The following is a 16,502-nucleotide window of genomic DNA, read 5'->3' as shown; positions in this document are numbered from 1 at the left end:
TTAATGTCCACGTACGGGCATTGCTATGAGACGTCTTCCTAGATCATCTGACAAAGATAACGAATTCCCTCGGCTGACAATCTATATCTTCATAGAGAATATCGTCCGGGTAGGCTATATATATTTTCTGGCGGTCTCTAAAACCCCTCGCCCTGCGAAGAGAGTCCCTCGATTTGCGCTCCAATGTCGTATGGATCATCCACGCCGACATGTCTCGGGAGAAATTGTTAGTGGAGGGGTGGTACTTATAAAGGGTGTGGTTAACGGAAACCTCGGGTTAACCAAGAACATAACCTGGTCGGAGCAGGTTTGAGATGCAGCGTAAATTGCCATGGCATACCTCGGTTAAAACCTATCCACCTTTCGTAGTACGGGTTAATCGGGAAGTTACGCCACACGTGATCAAGTTACTCTCGAAGTTACCCAGATAAAGCCAGAAACCCCGCTTCGTAGTACAGGCCCCTGTAGCTTAGGGAAGTTAGCAGCTTTCTATTAGGATCTAGTTTGTTAGTTACAGTTTTGTCATAACTCCCTGATGCATTTTTGCTATTAGAATTCACCCCTTGCAGACACGTGACTTAAGTCACGTGACGGCTCCATGCTGGACGGCAAAAAGATAGGAGACGGACGGCAAATTACATTATGTCATAACGATTATGATGAACTGAACACGATTACTATAACATCTTTGTAGTTCAATGTATTGCTGTTTGGGGTCTGATAGTCAAAGAAAGATGCCAGTGGTGTTGTTAGATGAAATGGGTCATGATCGCAAATGTAAAGTTATTAAAACTGGTGGTAACAGCAAGTGGAGATAACGTTCGTAACGTTAGGCTACTGTAATTAACATTATGGTAAATGAACACCCATAAGTATTTCTAGACTAAAATATTGCAAAGCAATTTGGTTACTTTATTTGTCTTGCTTTTATCAGTTGTAACATAGTCAAAACGTTAAGAATGTCATATCAGAACATGAAATAATAACTTAGCTGCCACACTTAGAAGCTAGCTATTCTAGCTAATGTTTATCGTAGCTCATAGTGCTAGGGCTAATGTAACTCGTCAGTTTGTACGTTGCCCAGTGAATAAACTTACTTCTTAGGCCTACATGTCTTAAGTTAAAGAATTGAAAGAAATAGGAAATAAAAAAACTAGAACGGCATTATCTGTTTACATTCAGATCTTGCCAAAGACTTTGCCTAAGTGCTATCTGCCGTCCTGTTCAGAGTCTATGGTTGCTATAGCAACCGCTGCTGTGCTTCATACACTGAGGAGATAAGCATGCAATTGTGGTTGAAATACTCCCGAAACACAAAGAAAACAAACCAAAATATATCTATGCAAGAACATGGGATGTTGTTGTATTCCAAACAATAAGCCAACAGTCGTGGAAGGGCATTACTACGGTTAAATCTCACTATAATCTCCTAGCTGTGCGATATGTCCCATTACAACCCATTGATTTGATTCGTGTTCTTGCCGTCCACTAGGCTATTTTGCTGTGGCGCGAACAAAGCGTGACGTCACTTGCAAGGGGTCAATAGCCAGAGCGTGGATATCTCAATCGGAAAATTAAACAATATCGGGTGCCTATGAACTAGGCTGGGTGAACCCAGCCTGATCTGCCCGCTATTTATTTTTTGATTTCTTAAAAGATTGAGCTTGGTCTGGTGAAAGACAGACTAGACATGGACCTCAGTTACACAATGCAAGGGAACATGAATCAGCCTATATTTGCACGAACAATAACGGACAACAGCTCTTCAACGTTGGCCCGTTAAAATGTGTCTAGCGACGCATTTAATCAAGGCCCATTTGGACATGTCAGTTATTTGCACCACTGGTTAGATGTAAAACAGCATTTCGTTTCAGACTACTGTTACTTAATTTGTGCATTAACAATAACGTTTAAGACTACTGTTACTTAATTTGTGCATTGACAATAAAGTATTACATGAACTAAAGATGACTAAAATCTTATGTAGAAGAAGAAACATTCACAAAAAATCCATCCATCCAAAAATGACCTTTGTTTTTGATAGCTGTTGAAAACGGCATGGAACTGACAGAGATGTTTTTGTTCATAAATAAACAAACAAACAAATAAATAAATAACATTATGCTGATACCTTTTGCTTTTACAATGTAGGCCTAGCCTACAGGTGTAAGTGACCTTTCATCAATCCAGTTGCAATGGATGAACTGTGATGAACTGCCCTACTTGTGATTGTTTAGAGATTTTAAAGGTTTTATAACAATGCTACATCTTCTTTGGCTATTCTACAATCTATTCACCTTTTCAGCACCAGTAGGCTTCTTTCTGTGCAGCCGCACACACACTCAGGCATGCCAAACAAGCATACACAAAAGTTTCAAGAGTGGGGGATGGAGTAAAATATGGAGACAAATTGAAGTGTGATTTATTTTCGCGGAACGGATGTACAGGACTGAGCGGCGGTCATATTTTGTACCGCATAGTTGTTGATATGTTACCAAAATCTTCTGCCAGCACGTCTTTTTGGAATATTGTCTAATGCTAACTAGCTAACTGAAATGCAGAGGCGGACAGAGTACACAGCTTCATTACTTGAGTAAAAGTACAGATACCCTTTGCTAAATTTTACTCAAGTACAAGTAAAAGTACAACAGTCAGATGTCTACTTAAGTAAAAGTACTGAAGTACTTGTTTTTAAAAGTACTTGAGTATCAAGAGTACAAGAGTAGCCTACATTTTCTAAATATTGCATTACTACTGCCACAGTGCTTAAATTTATGTACAGAAACGTCCTACATGGAGTTATGAAAAATAATAATGTTAATACCTTGGAGAATGTAAAATGAATGGGAAGTAAAATCAAGTCATTTTCATCTTTTTACCATGTTGCCAGGGATGGGCAGTATTTCTAATACATGTATTTAAAATACATATTTCAAATACAAAATACTATTTTGTAATTCAAACACTTGAAGCGAAAACTATCATTAACTTGTTCAGAAAATTGAAATAGTCTGGCGAGGTGGGGGCACAGGTTGGCACATTCCCGGGATGGACCTGCTGCGTCTTTATCCATTGTTTCGTCCATGGTTTCATCTCTTATCTAAATCTGACCATGGAGTTGACTTTGGCGGAAAGCTAAAGGTGAATGCTGATAGGCTGTCCCAATCAATCGCGCCTGCACAATCCAATCACGTTTGAGAGGGAAACAACAAATTGAGGGTTTCTGAGATTTTTCTTTTTACCTTTTTTTTTTAGAAGTAGTAACGGGTACTCACGGTTATGGATAGAAATGTAGTGGAGTAAAGAGTACAATATTTGCCTCTCAAATGTACTTGAGTAGAGTCATGAGTACTCCCCAAATATGATACTCGAGTAAAGTACAGATCCCTCAAAATTGTACTCAAGTACTGTACTCAAGTAAATGTACTCCGTTACTGTCCAGCTCTACTGAAATGGCAGCAATCCTTCAGGACTCAGCTCGCTAAATATGACTTTGACCGACAAAAGGAGTTCACCCACTCCACAGCACTATTGTTAAGCAGAAGAGCCTGATCAGCTGGAGACTTCACTCACTGCCTTGCACAACAGACAGACTGAGGAAGTCATTTGTCCCCAGGGCCATTGAACTGTTCAATGCTTCACTGAAGGGAAGAGGAGAGATAGACTTCTCTGCATAGTCTGTCTGCCTCTTCACCCCCTCCATGTTCGGATACTGTCTGTCCACTAGCCACTTTTTACCACTGTCTTTCTGCCTCACTGTTTGCGTGCTATATTAGCACATATGCATAACCCCTCCCTCCATGCCACAGCCGAACTGTGGCCACACTTATACCTTTTCTTAAATAGTTATATATATAGATATATAGACTTATTCTTGCACTGTTGCACTGTTGGACTTACTCATTTGCACTATCACCATTGCACTATCACCGTGACACTCACTCACACAGAGCACCTTACCTTACCTTACTATGCACAGAGAATCACAGGCTCAGTCCCTGCCTCAGTCATTGTAAGCGCCTCTTGATTGATTAATCACCACTATGTGGATACTGTTTTTAGAATTGATTTAGATTAAGTGTTACTTAGTATAATTTGTATTTTAGTATATTTAGTATATTCTTTATCTTCTACTGTCCTTATTGCTTAGTTGTGTTTTTATATTATATACTTTTAATTACTTTTTCTGCTGTTAGTGAATGTGTGTGTGTTGTCTGTATGCTACTGAGACCTTGAATTTCCCCTGGGGATCAATAAAGTATCTATCTATCTATCTATCTATCTATCTATTTGCCATTACAATAGAATAGGTCATCCCTCTAGGCTTTGTAATTTGCGTTCAGTTTGCAGCAGTGGTTTAATATTAGTCACAATAGGACTTGACTGATTGAGTTTTTCTCTGCCACTACCAACATTGTCGACAGTGTAGGTCCCGCCCCTTCCTTGATTTCAATTGGCTAGCAAGAGAGAAGTGACATTGACGAGCCCAGCTTTTTTCCACCAGGGAAAATTCATAGGATTTGTATTGAAAATAGCCGCCGTCGGCGCAAAAAACGTGTTTGGTGGGTCCAGGCCCTTATTCTTGACTGTACACCTGATATAAGCCACAATGAACAAATGTCTCTCATGGTACCCATTGTTGATTTGGTGTCAAAGCCAAATATCAAGGAGTATTTCCTTGGGTATATGATAGTGGTTGAAACAACTGGACTGAACCTGTCTACTGTCCTTCTAGACAGGTTGAAGGAACTCGACATTCCGTTTGATAATTGTTGCGGACAGGCCTATGACAATGTAGCAAACATGAAGGGGAAAAATCAAGGAGTTCAGGCCCGACTGCTACAACTTAAATCGAGATTGTTGTTTGTTCCTTGCGCAGCTCGTTCAGTGAATCTTGTCATAGCTGATGCTGCCAAGTCGTCCAGGGATGCTGCTGGCTTTTTTTGGTTATTTGCAGAAGCTATTTTGTTTCTTCTCAGGAGCTACACAGCGATGGAGCATCTTGACAAAACACGTCAACCTAAATGTGAAATCATGTAGTGGTGTGAAATTCTTACGACCACTAACCAAGAAAACACGCTTCTGCAGACTAGTTCAATGCAGCTTGACATTGCTGTCAGGGTCATTGACAATGCCAAAGCCTCCCTCTCCAGATGCAGGCACTCTGGGTTTGCTGAAGCAGTGTCCACATTTCAGACACACAAGAACTGAAAACACAGTCGTCATACACTAGTTGATTTAGTTGATAAACCTGTAATCGTGATTTCAGAGGTTCCCCCTGTTGATGAATTGGAGCAGAGTAGTGAGGATGTTGAACTGTGGGATTCTGCCACTCCATCAACCGGTCACTTTGATGCTGAGAACTTGCTTATGATGGTAGAGCAGAGATTTGCAGCTTCACTGCTGAATTTGGAGCATTTGATTCATGTGCCAAGCACAGCTCTTGAGTTTTTTCTGCTTCTGGTCCATTGCTTTTAAAAATTGTTAGTGACATCCTTCATCAAAGAAACCTCCTTGTTGATGACATTTTGGTCGGAGAAATTGTTGATGGAATTAGTTCTGTGTGTCTTGTGCAAAGATCCATGCAGAAAGGTGGCCCTTTGAGCACTGCATATCTGCGGAACTTGTGGTAGTCCCTGTGCATACTGATGATTCCCTTGCTATTTTAGAAAGCAAAATCATAGAACACAGGCAGAGATACCAAAAGTTGTTCCCTAACATCAGGCTGTTACCAAAACAGCATTATTTGGAACATTATCCCCAGATGATTAGGTTGTTTGGTCCAATCGTAGAATTACAGAAATTTCAAGCAAGTCATCAGGCACACAAGCTGTTTTATAAGTGTGCCTCTGTCATTGGCATGAAAGCATCAGCTGATGATTGCTTACCATCTGAGCCCTCCCTGTATGGGCAAGCCTGACCTAGAGGTCTCAACTGTATTCACGCAACCAGTAGATTTACTCAAAGAGGAGATTGCACAGATTAATTAAACAAAGGTTTCTGGAAACATCTCAGATTCACCTTTCAAAGTGTGTGACAACCAAGGGAATAACATACGAAAGGAAAATAAAGGAATGATACTGGCCCACAGAGCAGCACGGATTGCCAGACTTTGGTGAAATTGACGAAATCGTCATTATACGTGTGTCTTTTTCATCGTAGAAGAGTTCAATGGTAAAAAAGACCATAGAGGTTTCAAACTCAGCCCAGCACCCTCACGGACATTCACATTTATGGCACTTGATGAGCTCCTTGATCCTTAGTATCCTCTGGTCGACTACAAAATAGGGCTGTCAATCGTCTTCCATAAACCAATTCGAATTTCATTCATTATTATTTTTAATAATCAAATTATATTTGAATATTTAATGCTCAAATTTCACCTATTATTAATATTTACGATGCATCTCTATACACTGTATAAACGGGCTTATGCATTGCCAATGCCACTATAAATGCGTGGTTGACTTGTTATATTGAACAAAAGCTCAGTCTACCAACGATATCTGTGCAACTTGAGTGGTTTCAATTGATTTTGGGCAGCTGCGGCGCACGCACACTGAATGAACGCCACTATCACTTTATTGAATGCCTACAGTATGTTTGTTTGATGATGCCAAATTAGCAAGTATTTCCTGATTGGAGAAAAGTTTGTTTTCTTTTTTTCTAACTGCCCGCGATTCAATGAACCATTATGCCTATCGGAGAAGTGACAAAAGCAGGTTATGTGCTAAGTTATAGCTCAAATTGTGTAAAATTACCACCCACTGACCAGGGGCGATTCTAGACCTAGAGCTTTGCTGGGGCACAGCCCCCCATCTCCCAATACATAAAAAAAAAAAAAATGTTTAAATGTGCGCACAATATGAAATAAATGGCTTTTACGTCTAGCCCCCCATCATGTCCTCATCCGTTTCTTGCCTGTCTCTCTCCTCCTCCTCCTGCCTGGTACTGGACTGCCCAGCCTGTACTCTTTCTCCCCTCTCTTCTCCTTCTTTTCGACCTTCTTCTCCTCCTCCTCCTCCTCCAGCACTCTCTCCCTCATTGTTGTAGCAGCCACTATCCAGCAACATCCAAACACATAGGCATAAGTAGGCCTACTGTTTACTCACTGCATGAATTTAATAGGCTTTCCTACACAAGGGAAGCTTATTTTTAGTCAAAATTGAGATATACTTCCCTCCCAGGCAAGTTTGTTGCCATTCTTCCAGTCCTTGCCAGTTGTTGTCATCTTGCGAGAAGACGCCATCATACACTCCCAGAAAACATCACTCTAGTGAAGTGATGTGCACTGTTTTAACTCTCTGGCCTCTCTTGCACTGCTGTTAACCACTATGCATGCACAACTAATAATCAGCAGACTAACACATACACCCACACACATTCACAGTCCCAACAGCTTCAGTGAGGGAGAGAATCACCTTTCACTTCACATTGTCAGAACCCTCAGTGTTGTGAGGGGTGGGGAGGTGAAGATACAAATAAATATCTAAACATCTATCCCGTTCTGGTAAATGTTAATAATATCCACACTATGGACATTTCACAGCTGAGTTGTGAGAGCAGATCACATGATAGACTGCAGCTTGTTACTGTTGAGCTTACCTCAATTGCTCTAGAACAGTAGGCCTGTATTAATAACTCTTGTGTTGTATGTGATATCTTAAGCACATCGCTCTCAGTGTGGTAAGTCTGAGAAGCATGACCTGAATGCTGGCCACAAACACACACATGCACACACAAACACAAAGGGGTAGATTCCAAGACATTTTGCTTCGCTCACACAGCATCTCACCAAGTGGGGCTTGATGGACCATATCTAAAATATCATAAAAACATGCGTCACAGTTTTTTATTTGCTTTCCCGATAATGGGATGTTTGTTGTTTGCGGTGCTACAAGGTAAGAAGTTTCAAGGCTACAGTACATGTCATTGTGTTTTAGGCTGATTTTATACAAACATTTTTTTTGTTGATCTCAGGTGGTGTTATCCTATTTGTATCCTCGTTTCTATTTGTATCTTGTTTATGTATATGACACTGAAGTATTTCTTCCAAATGTGTTTTACTTGCACATTGGACAACAGAATGACATGGTAACATTAGACTAAATGTAAAGACTACATTGCTTTATTGTCCTGAATTAATCTAAATGGTCAATTCAAGGTAGCCTAGCCTAGCCATCATGTCTGGATACCACCCAGATCAGGGGTGGACAAGGGGAAATATCTTATGGGCTTATGTGTAGTTTTAACTGCTCACTGCTTCTATATGCTGTTCTATGGTGCTTTCTGCCTCTTAGTTGCGTACGCATGTTTTTGTGACATTGAATAGAAATCCATGTATAGTCTTTGTTTAATATTAACAGGCTTAGGTTATGTCTGAGTTTAAACCATAGTTTGAAATGCTTGGATTATTCCTGCAACAATTCCATATAAACCTGAGAAAGCAGCCTACATTTACTTAGGAGATGCTCTAGTTGTGTGTGGCTATTTTCCTTATGTTATTGTGCGTTATGGTAGAGCCCTGTTTGTGGGATGAGCAGATAAACGTTAATGACCATTATTGTATTCAGCTTAGCAAGTGAAGCTTTGTTCTTTTTTATTATGATTACTATTATTATTATTATTGTAATTATTATTGTTCAGGTCTCTGTGTTGGGTCTCATACAACTCAATGGGGATCAGCAGTTCCCTCTACTGAGCAGAGTTTCCATCACCTTAAAGAAGAGGGAGATGTTCTCAATGCCTCATTAAATAATAGCAACACTTCAAGTGATCCTTATCATGAGGAAGGACAGAAGTTGACCTGTGAGTTTTTACATATACATGCATGCTTCACATCACCTGTAAATACGTAATCTATGTCAAATAAAAGTTAGACAATTGTGATAAGAGGTTTATTATGTACACCAAAATCTAAAATATTATTTCTCACAATGGCTGATAAAAGTCTTAAATAGCAGAACATGAGTTTTTTTTTTCTTTTTCAGAATGCTATTTGATTAATTACATAGTCTCAATGCCTAGCAATATTTCATCATAACTCTGCAATATGTTTGGGTCTATGTTTTCTGTAAAAAAAAAAAAAAACGTAAAACAACGGTAAAAGGCACGGCAGCAAAAGTTGCCGCTTGGTTACCGTAAAATTATGATAAAATACCATACAAGGAATTGCCATAAAATTATGGCTTTCTGTATATATTGACTGTAATTTTACGGTGAAATTGTAGTAAAATCACACAATTTCATTGTGATTTTACTACAGTTGGCCCTAAAATTACAGTGAATATAGAGCGGAAAGCCGTAATTTTACGGCAATTCATTGTATGATATTTTACCATAATTTTACGGTAACCAAGCACGATAGCATGGAACCTCCTTTTTTCGTTTTGATCTGTAGCCCCCCCGCTGGACTGGACCCCCCGAAAGGAGGGTAGGGCAGACATAGTTTTCTGTGAATATCTCGAGAACCGTAGGGTTTAGGAGGACCATTTTTTTTTTTGTATGTTGATCTCAAAGGGCCATGTCAACCCATTCCATAACCACTCATTTCATGTATAGCGCCACCTAGTGAAACACAAAAAAGTAAAAATGAGGTGTTGTAATCGCAGGTATCTGTGACCTAACATAGTCAAAGCTGCACGGAATTGGAAGTGTAGGATCATTATGACACCCTCTGAATGCACGCCAAGTTTCGTGGAATTCCGTTCATGGGGGGCCACACAATAAATTAATTTATGTTACTATACACCAACTGGCCTGTAGGTGGCCGGAGACAGTTTTCTGTGAATATCTCGAGAACCGTAGGGCCTAGGAGGTCCACCTTTGTTTTGTATGTTGGTCTTACGGGGGCATGTCAACCTATCCCATTACCACTTATTTCATGTATAGCGCCACCTAGTTAAAAATTAAAAAGCAAAACATTAGGTGTTTTCATCACAATATCTCTGGCTGACATGGTCAAAACTGCACGAAATTGAAAGTGTAGGATCATTATGACACATTCCGAATGCATGCCAAGTTTCGTGGACTTTCGTTCATGGGGGGCCTTACAATAAAATAATTTATGTGTACATTTAGTGACCGTACACCAACAAGGATTCCCGGGGCACTGAAAGACCGGGGTATCTTGAGAACCGTAGGGCCTAGGATGACCAATGTTTTGCGTATGTTTGCCTACAGGGGTCATGTAAACCCATTCCATATGCACACATGTGCATAAACAGATACACACACACACACATACATTCACAGTAATCCTACGTATGACACATACTCACACAGTAGACATATATACGCATGCATGCACATGCACACACACAGGCACATAAACAGGCAAACACACAAGCACATGCACATGCACGCACACAAACCCACCCACATACCCACACACCCACACACATAAACGTGTACACGCACACATGCACACAATTCAAGAATTTCTCAGAATTATGAACAGGCAAGATAGGGGTGGGGTTGTATAAAATGTATTTTACATGGGAAATCTATGAACTAATCATGTTTTGGTACTTGTTGTCTAGCAGATACCAGTGAGAATTGAGTGTGCATAATGCAATTCAGTGAGACAGTTAGAATCATATATGCCTTTCAGTGTGACTTATTTTTGTGGAAAACATGGGCTGGACTGGGCGGCAGTCATAGTTTGTACCGCTCTGCGGTACATCTAGTTACAATGTCAGCTTGCTTATCCCTTTACCTGCACTTTTAAAATTATTTCCATCATTGTTATCCATATTCTCACTGCTAAAACTGTCACGCTATTAAAGAAATACATCTTCAGTCACATTGTCAAAAGTTAAAAGGACAGACAGTCAACTACACTGTAACAACGTAACGTATTTACTAGCTAATTCCGCTTCACTCTCGGCTTATTTACCAGCAGCAAAACTGGACATTGTTTTCACGAATTTTGTCATGCTTATTTGAATTCAGAGAATTGATGGGGATGTTCTTTTAATTGTTATTCAAGCAATGTATGTCTCGTGACCAAATCACCATGAACACTTCACTGATGATCTCACTCGCGGATAACTGGTTCTCTCTGCCCGACTCTGGCTGGATCAGCAGGTTGCAGGATGTGTGGCGCCGCTGGCGCGTTATACACGAGTGTTGCCAGCAGGGACGGTGTAGAGTGCCCTCTGGTGGACAAACTATACAACGCCAACACTTATGACATGGTTGAAGGGTGTTTCGTCCGTTTTTATTTTATTTTTAAAATATTCATTTATCGGCCATTATAAATGCCGATACCGATAGTTTGGAAAATGCCTAATATCGGCCCGCCGATAAATCGGTCGGGCTCTAGTTAACATGGGCTAGCACTAGCTTGCTAGCAGCAGCTGTTAACCTACTTTTAATGTTAGCTAATCATTTGCAGTCGACAGTTTTATTATCACCCGAATTTCCTTACAATTTAACTAAACCTTACCTCTGGATAGCTGTGCCTTCTCTTTCACAAAGATTATTCCAGGACTGCACACATGTTTCTCATACTTTAGAAGCTCCTCTGTTGAAAGTTGCTGCATCACTTCACTTGGTGAGTGAATGAAGAAAAAAGTAACGGTTTTTCCGAGAGTCCGAAAAAGCAAACTCCCCTCCCCCAACAACATTTGAGTTCAACTTTTTAAACTGCTGCAGAGCTCCAGCCAATCAAATTGCAGTTATGCTAATGAGCAGCTCTCAAAGTAAATCAAGATGGCGCCCGGAGTTCATCAGATGGTCCGAGACAGACATATTTGCAGATAAAAGTCCTTTGTTTGGCTTTTTTTACTAGGATTTTGTGACCACTAGTGAGAAATAGATGCTGTACATTATTTAAAAAAAGCTGTTATTGTAATCCCAAAACACATCTGAAATGTTGTTTGAGCCTATAGCCTACACCATCTAACATTAGCAAGTTAGCAGTCAGTGGTTAAAACACCAACCACCAACCATTTTCACAGTATTTTTACACTGATAACTACTAAATTAAAAGTCTAAACCATTTTAAAATGGTGCAACTGTGTTAAAAAACGGTGGATTCTTCTCATTTGAACATTACAGACTTTGTCCGTGATTTTACGGCAGTCTTTTTGAAAAAGCTGATTTTACTGTATTTTACAGGTATATTCTCTTATTAATAAAAATAGAGTATAAAACCAAAATTTTTTACGGTAAATGTCAGCTAAAAAACTTTTATTTTTTACAGTGTGGAGTTGTCATATATGGTTGCTGGTCGGAGTTGTTTCAGGAGTGGGGACTTCAGTATTTGTCTTTACTCTTATGGTTTTAGTGCATCACTATTCAAACTATGACGGTAAGTCAAACTGATTTATTTACTGTGGAAAATATTTTTGCAATATGTAGGACTGTTTGTTTGACTAAACCGACAATATCACATTTAACAGAATAAAAAATATATATTGTTTACAAACTGTTACCTGTTTAATATAATACTAGTGCATTGACATTTCTACAGATCAGAATGACTTACAGTAAGGCTAAATGTGTATTAAGCTTACTGAATAACTTCCTAATACTGAAGACAAACCTTTTTGTGGAATGATGCATCATTGTTTGAAATTTGCAACAATGTGACTCAAAAACAGTCTTTAGCATAAGTGACATCGCTCAGCCTGCCACTTGTTGTCTATGTGGCATTAGCCTATCGCTCGTTTCAATTTGGGATCTTGCAGTCGGAATTATCGTTTGTTTAGTCTACATACTACATACTGTACCCATGTTTGTTGGCGTGTTGTTGCAAAATCCGCTTAATCATTTTATGCAAGCAAACTGCATACAGGGAGTCTTTATTATTGAGGTCAAACATGATAATCATCTTGCATCTTAACCCACAAGCGGTTCCCGAGTAATCCGTTTTTTAAATTGCGACTGACTATCATCAAACAGTGCAGTGCAGCGATAAACGTCCTACGTAAATAAGCATATTTTGAAATATGCATTCAAAAATCTTCAAAATCGAGATTGCACACCTTTGTGCCACATACGAAATCTTAGGTCAGTCTGACAAATGGTCAGCGAGATATGCGTGGCAGACACACAGATGCTTCTTGCTTTATAGATAGATATGTGAATATGAACAGGTGACTATACAGTAAATCATGATGTTGTTTTTGCTTACAGTTCTGTGTTTCAGGAAGAAAACATGGTAAGTGTCTTATCATTCATGACAATTACACTGTCATTATAATCTGGAGAAGTTCACAGTAATGACCTCTATCTCCCTCTAGTTGCCACAATCAGCAGAACACCAAAAAACATTTGGAGCAATGCCAAAACAGTCCAGAAGGGAGTGAGGGGGATCAGTCTTTCTACATGCCACTGCATAAAGGTGAGTTTTACTCCACTTTATTGGGGGCCAAGCAGCAAAGCTGTGAAGGCTCCCATTGTGCTTCTACGTTTTCCCTATTATTATTATTATTCCGTCATTGAAGTCAATGGCAGCCCATAGAACCGTCTCGTGAAAAGTTTTGAAATTTGGCACACTTATTGGGGACAGTCCCATGATTCATTTCACCAAGTTTCATGCCGGCACCTTGAGCGCTCTAGCACCACCAACAGGCCAAAGTTGGACGTGCGTTCACGCGCGTAACTTTTGACCCGTATGCCCGATTGTCAAAAATGAGGTATTGTTGGCCCCAGCTGTGGTGCTACTGGCTAGGGCACCTGCACCGTGCGCCGGCAACCCGGGTTTTAATTTCCCTCTCCGTGGTTCTTTCCGGATCCCACCCCTGCTCTCTCTCCCATTCGCTTCCTGTCACTCTCCACTGTCACGATCATTAAAGGCATAAAAAGGCCAAAAAAATATACTATAAAAAAAAAAATGAGGAATCGTTGGAATCCTTGGACCAAGCCGAGTTCAACGCACCCTATGACGTCATTTTCCACCATGATGGATTTTCCACCATATTGGATTTTAGTGAAAGTGAAACTAATTCTTCACAGGACACAAATTTTGTCCGATCGTCACCAAACTTGACACACATGATCTTCAGACCAAGCCTCACACTGCAAAAACTGCTTATCTAACAAAATCTAACCAAGTGTTATTAATCTTATATCAAGATAAAAAAAACTAGTTGGTATTGTTTTCAGTATAAAGAGACTTACCTAGCTCTTTCTTGTGAAATCATTTGACTTAATTTAAAAAACATTTGACTTATTTTAAGACATCTCATCTTGAAAACAAGCAAATTTGTCTGCCAGTGCATTAAGCAAATTTGTCCTTAAAACAAGCAAATTTGTCTGCCAGTGCGTTGAGCAAATTTGTCTTGATAAGACTCCTTAAAATAAGTTAAAGTCTTCTTAAATTAAGTCAAAATGATCTTTTGAGAGGGCGCTAGGTAAGTCTTTTCATACTAAAAACAATACCAAATAGATTTTTTAATCTTAATATAAGATCAATAACACTTGGTTAGAATTCATTTTTTGCAGTGCACAAAAGTTGTGGTGTTTTGTCCCCGAGCTAAAACCGTTCATCCATAATATCCAATCGAAATTTGGAAGCCAAAGAGGAAGTGAGCTCATATCTCAACAACCCTTACATGTATCAAAGCCAATCTTGGTGCATGGACTCATGACCCAATCAGGGGGACGCTCAAAAAATATGGTGGCCTTTGACCTCTAGGGGGCACTGCAATTAAGAATAATGCCTTTTGGCCTGTAGCTGCTGTTGTGTTTAGAATTAAAATGCACTAGTTGTGTCTGGTAATACTGTTGGAGTTCCTTAAGCCGACCCACGTCAACTTGTGATGTCATCGAAATTGATTCGGCCGCCATATTGGATTTAATCAAAAACACAAAAAAGTTTTGGCAGGTCACAAATTTCATCTGATCCTCACAAATATGTTGCACCAATTGGCAGAGACCATCTTCAGACCATGCCTGATGAGTGCATTGCTTTCTGGAACAATTGACAGAAGCATTGGCCTGTAACAGCCAATCGAAATTTGCGGTGAAGCCGCCAAACAGGAAGTGAGCTCATATCTCAGCAACGCTTTCATGTATCAAAACTAAACTTAGTACATGTACCTCAGACCCCATCGGGAGGACGCTTAAGAAATTGGTGACCTTTGACCTCTAGGGGGCTCTGTAATTGACAAAAATGCATTTTGGCTTATAGTTGCTGATGTGCATTATTTTGCAATGGAAGTCAATGGCAGCCCATAGAACCGTCTGGTAAAAAGTTATACAATTTTGCACACGAATTGGGGACAGTCCAATAATTAATTTCACCAAGTTTCATGCCGGCTCTTCAAGCGCCACCAACAGGCCAAAGTTGGACGTGTGTTCACGGACGTAACTTTTGACCCGTTGACCCGAATGTCAAAATGAGGTGTCATTGGAATCCTTGGGCCAAGCCCAAGCCCTTGAGGTGCGCTTGAGAAACACACCCTATGACGTCAATTTTTGACCTCTATGTTTAAATCACAGCAAGTGTGATCATATCTCAGTCGATCTTTTATTTTTGATGTGAAACTGATTACAGCAAGTTCCATTCAGTTCATTCTAATGCAAGCGTGCAAGGGTGGGGCGGGGTGGGACGGGCAGGGGCGATTGCGGCGGTGGGCTGGCTGGGGGAGGGGGCGGCGACACTGAGCCCTGTTTTGATGTGAAACTTGACCTTGTAACTCAACCAATCTTGGGTTGTTTGACATGGAACTTGCTGTGACTGCTTAATGCTATATGGCTGATGCAATGGCATTGAGTTACATGGCAAATCTGGACTGTTGAACTGACTGCTTGGCCCCCTCATTGCTGCTTGCAGCTATATTTGCACTTGAATTTATCAGCCTTGGTAAATACAATCTGTAAACATTTATCTTTCCCTTATTCAGTTACTGAAGATGTCTATGACGCCATTACTGAAGATGTCTATGAACTCTGACTGAAATGAAGAAGATACAAAATGTAAAAAATAACCTCTATGGTCTTTTCTAACATCAGCAAGGAGCCATTTCCGATCGATGATGAAAAATAACACCTCCTTTAAACTGTAACTACCCACAACTATCACTGCACTGTAACAAATTGTTGTGAAGTTATTGTATTTTACTATGGATTCTGGGTATATTTGTTTGACAATAAACAGCTTTTTTACAAGATATATTGTAGGCTACTTGTTCTAATGTTGGGAGGCTGCCCACATTTAGCTTTTTATAGCAAACTATATGTCTTTTAGGTAACCAAAACATTAGAATGAATGCCACTGATTTGACACTATCAGAACAGATGTAAGGCAATGTGTTCCCTTCAGAAGCCTTCCTTGTTATAGCCTCTCTGTACACTTTTGTAAAACTTTGGTTTACTGTATCTGTAGAAACCCTATAGCCTACTACCACCGAAGTGTAAGGCTATTTTGAACTTTGTTTTTAAAATAGCAATTTATTTTAACGTCTGTCTATGCTTGCTGCAACACGCTATAAATTATTTTGTTGCAAACAATGGTCTAGCTCAAAACTCCACCGATTAACGTAATTTTG

General features: G+C 39.8%; 1 long non-coding RNA gene across 1 annotated transcript; it reads left to right on the top strand.

The window, feature by feature from the left end:
* The first annotated feature begins 8,734 nt into the window (after window positions 1-8,734).
* LOC143128009 (uncharacterized) lies at window positions 8,735-15,934 on the top strand. The gene is made up of 5 exons (XR_012987779.1): window positions 8,735-8,808; window positions 12,209-12,316; window positions 13,144-13,168; window positions 13,251-13,351; window positions 15,858-15,934. It is a non-coding gene; the product is annotated as an uncharacterized LOC143128009 (long non-coding RNA).
* The last annotated feature ends 568 nt before the right edge of the window (window positions 15,935-16,502 follow it).

Source organism: Alosa pseudoharengus, unplaced genomic scaffold (assembly GCF_046254945.1).
Source record: "Alosa pseudoharengus isolate Yale_2024_CS ecotype anadromous, Long Island Sound unplaced genomic scaffold, YU_APseudo_1.1 YU_APseudo_1.1_scf_17, whole genome shotgun sequence".
Lineage (NCBI taxonomy): Eukaryota > Metazoa > Chordata > Actinopteri > Clupeiformes > Clupeidae > Alosa > Alosa pseudoharengus.
This window is presented reverse-complemented; position numbering and strand designations above follow the sequence as displayed.